The sequence below is a fragment of the Mus musculus genome, chromosome 2 (genome assembly GCF_000001635.26).
Source record: "Mus musculus strain C57BL/6J chromosome 2, GRCm38.p6 C57BL/6J".
Classification (NCBI taxonomy): Eukaryota; Metazoa; Chordata; class Mammalia; order Rodentia; family Muridae; genus Mus; species Mus musculus.
This window is the reverse complement of record NC_000068.7, coordinates 169,608,554-169,615,139: the sequence shown is the minus strand read 5'-3', so window position 1 is coordinate 169,615,139 and position 6,586 is coordinate 169,608,554. Positions and strand designations below refer to the sequence as shown.

Genomic DNA, 6,586 nt, shown 5'->3' with positions numbered 1-6,586 from the left:
GAAAGGCAGACTGCATACCCCAGGCATAGTTGCTCTTATATATTGCCCCTCTAGGACTTCTAGACGCCCCCCCCCCCCCAGGAGGCTGTGCTCTCAAGCCTGGCTCTCCCACTGTGACCACCAGCCACCTTGTTCTTGGAAGCACATGCCAGAACTCCGCCCTAGTCCTGGCCTCCCTCCCCAGGGCCACTGCCTTCCTTCCTTCTTAAGAGTCACATTGTTACAAAGGAAGTTAGCTCTTTGGGAGCTCTTGGGGAGCTGCAGGTAGAAGATTCAACCCAGTGCTAGACTTCCTTATTGGGCACTTCACGCTGCTTGTATGCCAAGCTAAGCTTTGGGGGAGGCTCTGAGGATGAAGCACTTTTCTTGCAAGAATGAGGACACAGGTTAAATGTCCAGAACCCCTGGGACAAAAGCCAAGCATGGTGACACGTGCATTTGCAGTCCCAGTGTTCCTGAGAGATGGGCAAATCCCTGGGGCTTTTGAGGCCAGCCACTCTACACGGTGAGGTCCGGGATAGTGAGAGACTTTGTCTCAAAGGAAGTTGACAACACCAGAGGAATGACACCTAAGTTTGTTCTCTCCCTCCAGATACATGCAAATATGTGTGTAAGGACAATCCCCTACACACGTGCATACACACACACGTGCACACACATATGTGCGCTTACATGTGCACATGTGAACACGCATACATGTGAACACACATACATGTGCACATGTGAACACACACCCATCAAATGAAAAGATTCAAGGAGAAACTTTCCTCAACAAGGACCCTTCTTTTGCCTGCCTCCGTTCCCTACCAATGATGATCAGATCAAACAGGATTTGAAAAAATTGGCTTATGGATCACTCGCATACATCAACGACTTAAACCCACCGTTCAACACGCCCTTGTCAACCCTCCATTAGCTTCTAGTGCTGGTCTGCCAAGGGGGTACAGCAGGGACAACTCTCAGCAGGGAACCCAGCCAGCCCAGAGAGCATAGCACATAAACATATAGTAAATGGTTCTCATCTGCAGGCCACATTGGTCTGTGGTTCAGCCATTCTGCTTTGCATGTAATACAAATGAAGACATGGCCAATACACAAGGAACGGTAAATTTTAGATTTAAATAAAACTCATAAAAGTGCCCTGTTTGGCCACTGACTTTCGAAACACACACACATGTGCACATGCATGCACATACCTGTGTGTGATCAAAGATGCTTTATAATACTCATTAATAACTAGAAAAATGCTCAACATTATCTCATACAGTCTTCCCAGTGTCAGGGCTTCAGGCTGACACATGCCCTGAACTCAGTTTCCTCTAAGATGGCCTCCCTGTTCTCCCAAATATGAGAGTTTGGGAGTGGGGCAGTGGAGCAGTTCCAAGGGTGCCACTCTTCCGTGGGCTTAGAGCTCCATGTGGGAAACACTGGGGAGATAGACTGGCCCTTCTCTCAATGAGGAAATATGTCACTGCATTGTGAGTCAGGTAATTGTGCAAACACATTTATTATAGCTCAAAGATTTTGTGCTGGGACCTTTGTGGCCAACAGCACACTGCATTTGTAACCAGCAGAGAGATGTCAGCCTTCGTGAGCAGAAATCCCAGGACCATGTAACGTGTGCTGTGCTGCGATTTACAAGAGGGGTAATTTACATTGCGAATTTTAAACCCTTTAATAAACCTCCCAAGAAGTTGCTTGGTTTGTAAGTCATAAAAGAATTCCAAAGAGAAACTGAAACTGCAGACAGTTGGAAAAATGTGGTCAGCGGATGCTCTTTTCTTCTCCTTCCTTTCTTCTTTCTTTTCTTCCTTCCTTCCTTCCTTCCTTCCTTCCTTCCTTCCTTCCTCCCTCCCTCCCTCCCTCCCTCCCTCCCTCCCTCCCTCCCTTCCTTCCTCCCTCCCTCCCTCCCTCCCTTCCTTCCTCCTTCCCTCTCCCCCATCACTTTAAAATAATATGGACTCTTTCAGTCAATGGAAATAAAATGATTTAGAAAAGACCTTAATAGAAAGATAGCTCAGCAATTAAGAGTGCTGACTGCTGCTCCTCCAGAGGACCCAGGTTCAGTTCCCACCACCCAATGGGAGCTCATAACTACAGATGACTTCAGTTCCAGGGGATCTGATGACCTCTTCTGGCCTCTGTGGGCACCAGGCATGTGTACGGTGCAGAGACATTGCACGTTCAGTAAACACACATACATATAAAAAGTCTTAAACAAAAAAACTCTTAAGGAGAAGCCAGGTTCTTTCTATCTTCCCTAAGTACATGTCACAGATGCTCAAAGAGTCATGTGACTGTCAGTTGAGGTGGCTTCTACTTTGTAACCAACTGTTTTTGGTTCCTGGAGGATACCACAAGTAGAATGTTCTAGATATGAAGCAATATGGAGTGGTTGGTGAAGGCTAGCCAGCTGTCCCCCACACCCCACCCTGATGCTCCAGGTGTGTGTGTATCCATGCATTGGCTCTCTTTTCTAAACAAGAAACACATGCCCTTTCAGTCCACCATAACTAGGAGATGCTGGACAATGCCAAAGCCTGATAAAGCCAGGCTGCTTCATTTTGCCTTTCCCTGACAAGAGGAATATTCTAGAATATAACACCCCTTTCCCCACCTCACACTATGGATCTATTAGTACTGCTATTTATAGACAGGAGAGAAGGGAGCGATAATTTATACATACATTTGTTTTGTAAAAATTATTCTCCCAGCCTCTGATTGGCTGGAGCTCCCCAGAATGTCACTGCTCGGTGATAGATAGTGTGGCTTCAGGGGAAATGCTAAGCCATTTAAGAATCTCAGATTCTGAGGTAGCCACTTGTAGTGAACTGTGTCATTCGCCGAGGCATGCAGTTTTTTCCCCTGCCTAAAATGTCACCCAGAGAAGAGCGATTCTCAGCCGTGTATACGTGCAGAACACATTTGCCGACCGAACAACACAGAACAAATTGCAGTGGAAGTTACCACCCCGCAAAGAAACACAGTAGTTAATCCAATTTTAATTGAAGCGTTAAGTTGCATATTGATACCTTTTGTTTACATAAGAGGCAAAGCTGATACAGGGAGAGGTGGCAAGAACTACATCCCAGGCATTTAAAAGTTAGGATCCTTGAGGCATTTTGGGATGAGGAAAAGGTGACATTTACTCGTGTTAAAGGCACGTTTGATTCTGGGGGAAAAAAGCTTCCAACATGGTAATGAGTAAGATGATGTTCCCAGTTTTGTCCAGGGTTGAATGGAGCTGTGTGTCCTCAGGAAGATATGCTTGGGCACTCGGTAATTAAACAAAACTCCAAATTATCCGCTGTAATGGACTCCAGCTGTTTCACCTCCTAATCCCTGTTCATGTTTCTCCTTCAGGAAACCCCACTTGGGGCTCGGCTCAGGCAGCCCCTGCTTTCCCTTGCTCTGCCCAGCAGTGACTAGCGCCTCCACCGGGGGCCCTAGGGACTGGCTGAAGCCAAGAGTTCGATAGGGAACAGGTGTGGGGGGGGGTGGGTGGGGGGGAAGACATGTTGGAAATACGCTACTCATGTAGGAAATTTTCAAAATTAAGTAAGAAGTATAAGCAATCACTTTGTTCCAAATAACTTTGGTGAAGATACAATAAGATAATACCAATGGGACACTGGCCACAGAATCCTCAATGTTTGATCAGTGTTCTTACTGTGATCCTACCACCAAGGATCCCACCATGTAGAAAGGACTCCACAAATGCAAGCTGCTGTTATTCATTCAATAAAAATCTTATGACTCATTTAAAAGATGAATTGACGCTTGATTGGATGAATGCACACACCACGATACGACTCACTGAAAGCGATGAATGGATGAACAACGCTGTACACAAACTGAGAGTCTGAGGACCAGGGCCAGAGGGACAAGAGGGCAGGAAGGATGGAAGGCACTCTGTGTTTTATGGAAATGCCCTTCCTGTGCCCTGTGTCCCTGCCAGGTGAAATGTCCCTCAGCGTGGCTTCCTCACACTCTCATTACTGTGGGTCGTCTGTCGGGAGCTTTTTGATGGGCAGTTTTATAGACAGCCATAAAACAGAACTTATGGCCAAAGACACTCTAGTTTGTGGAGCTCTGGGCTCAGGGGGCCCACGTCATTTTCTCTCGTTTCCCTGGGTCACCGTCATTCTATGCACAGATGTGATTTAGAACGGATGACTTAATTCCTTATGATGATTCCCCATCACCTCTGGGATAAAATTCGAGAGGCTGCAAGCAAAACCAAGTAAGATGATATGAACGTTCAACCAGTACTCATCTTAGGCCTCACACACCAAAAGCCCTGACCAGAGCAAGACGATTTGCCAACCCACATTAATCATCTCACCTGACCTTCACAGCAACTGGGACAGGTACACTAGTTAGCAGATTTGCTGATGGGAAACAGAGTCCTCGTCTGGAGAATGACACGGGAGGCATCAGCTCACATTGTGCCCCAGTCAGGACACAAACTAAAATAACTATCCACTGTTTAACTGAAATTCACATCAATGAGAGATGCCTTGCCTCTTATCCTCCAAGGCTGTTCACAGAAGGTAGGCAAGATGGCCGCAGACGAATCTTCTTTCCTAAAAAGCTGGGTATGTGTAAGAAGCAAACTCTGAAACATGTTTCTCCAGATTCCTTGCTGTCTGGAGCTCTTTCCGGGCACCCACCAGGCCACTGGCATCCTGTTAACCGTCGGAGAAGTTAATCAGCATCCAGTATGGTTTGCCTCCTTTCTCCTCTGTGCACAGATTGCACCGGTAAAAAGGAAATGCTTGTTCCCACAAGTCTCTGTTTGCTTTTCTCCATCCGTGGGACACTTTCCGAAATGCATCAATCATTTTCTCTCGAAATAACCCCGCGCGCCATGCACGGTCCACATTTCTGATGACACCCGCCTACCAGTCACTCACACAATCAAAGCCAAATGTGACGCCAAGCAAAGGCCAGTTTGTCAATCACTTTTCTTGCCACGCAGTCACCGGAATCACCCGAGAGCTACAACTTCCTGCTCTCAAAGGCAGCGGGTCCTAGTTAAGTTTCTTTGTCTCCCCCTAATTGAGTCACTCTCAGGACTGGTAGCTTAGCAACTAATAAGTTATGTTCTGTGACAACTGGCCTAAATCTCATAGCTTTCTTGACCATTGCCACTTGTTAGAAAATTGTTTCCCCTCAAGTAGCAAAACAGCAGATGCAAGACTTGTTTAATGGCGAATTGTTCTACCGTGCCTATTTATAACGCACTCTCCTACTGTTTAAAAGTAAACACAGGGTTTGTTGTCAAATAGACATAGCTTTAAATAATTATGAAGCGCCTTAGAATTTTGTGCCGAAGCCTCAAATTCTTCATTATTGATAACATGAAATGCTGGAGAAGAAACCCAGAAGATAAATAGTAGGTAAGTGCTTATTAGGTTGTAAATTATTTTGCCGTTTCCTGGCACCAGTCACTGAGGGGTCGCACCCAGAATACACCTGCTCTCATCCTGCCGGAAGGTAATGGCAAAAAAGTCTAAATCCATTTAGAGGACAGGTGAGGGGGGCGGTGAGAGAAAAATAGACAAGGACACAAGATACACACATACCTACATACAACATACACACATACCTACATACAACATACACACATACCTACATACAACATACACACATACATACATACAACATACACTACACAAGCATACACAGGTATGCAATGCAGGCATACATACATACAAACAAGCATTCATACACACACACATGTATTAAATACACACATACAATGTACACTACACAAGCATACATAGGTATGCACATGCAGGCACACATGCACACAGGCATGCAGTCATGAACACACACATGCATTAAATGTGAGACACTTGGAATTGGTTACTAGTGAGTAATCTATACCTTAGAATTTTCAATGAGGTTAGGAAAATTTAAGTGGGATGTAAGAAAGCTCTTAGCTCATGATTAAGCTGACGCTGTAACTGTATTATCCAGAAGTTTTCTTGGAGGACAACGACTTTAAGCCCTCTTGTCGTGGGTAGAGAGCAAGCGGACACCGTTACAGACCGCACCTCTAGCACAGAGAACAGGGCCCTAGAACCCTGGAAGCAAATCTTAAAAGACATTGTGCTTCAAGTGACTGATAAACAGTAGACATTAATTTAAGATGCAAGACTCTTCTATGAACCCATATCTAAAAACCTAACAGTCGGGAGCACTCAGGAGGCTGAAGCAGGAGGAAGGCTAGTGAGTGTAAGGAGTGATTTGGACTAAATCGGAGGCCCCTCCTGGGGAGAGAAGGGGGGAGGGGGAGGGTGAACAGCAACCTGGAGGATGACCTTGGAGAACTTCACAGTGAACAGCAACTCTTGCTTCTTATGAATCTTCGCAGTGTCAATATAGGATGTGCAGTGAGACTCATGGGATGCTATGTGATAACACTGCAGTGCTCTGCAGACACAAGAGGTGCTAGGAGTTTTCCAATGAGGACAGCAACCTCACCTGTCAAATGTCTCCATACCGAAAGAAGTTGGCTCTACCCCACCCCTCATGACTACTTTAGAAGAGCCAAGGAAGTCCAGAGAGCAATGCTCTG

General features: G+C 45.8%; 1 annotated feature.

Annotated features, from left to right (window-relative positions):
- Positions 2,545-6,051: an enhancer, noted in NCBI's record as "VISTA enhancer mm1064". NCBI's record gives its function as "enhancer in: limb[3/5]" and the evidence as "EXISTENCE:transgenic organism evidence [ECO:0001131][PMID:17130149]".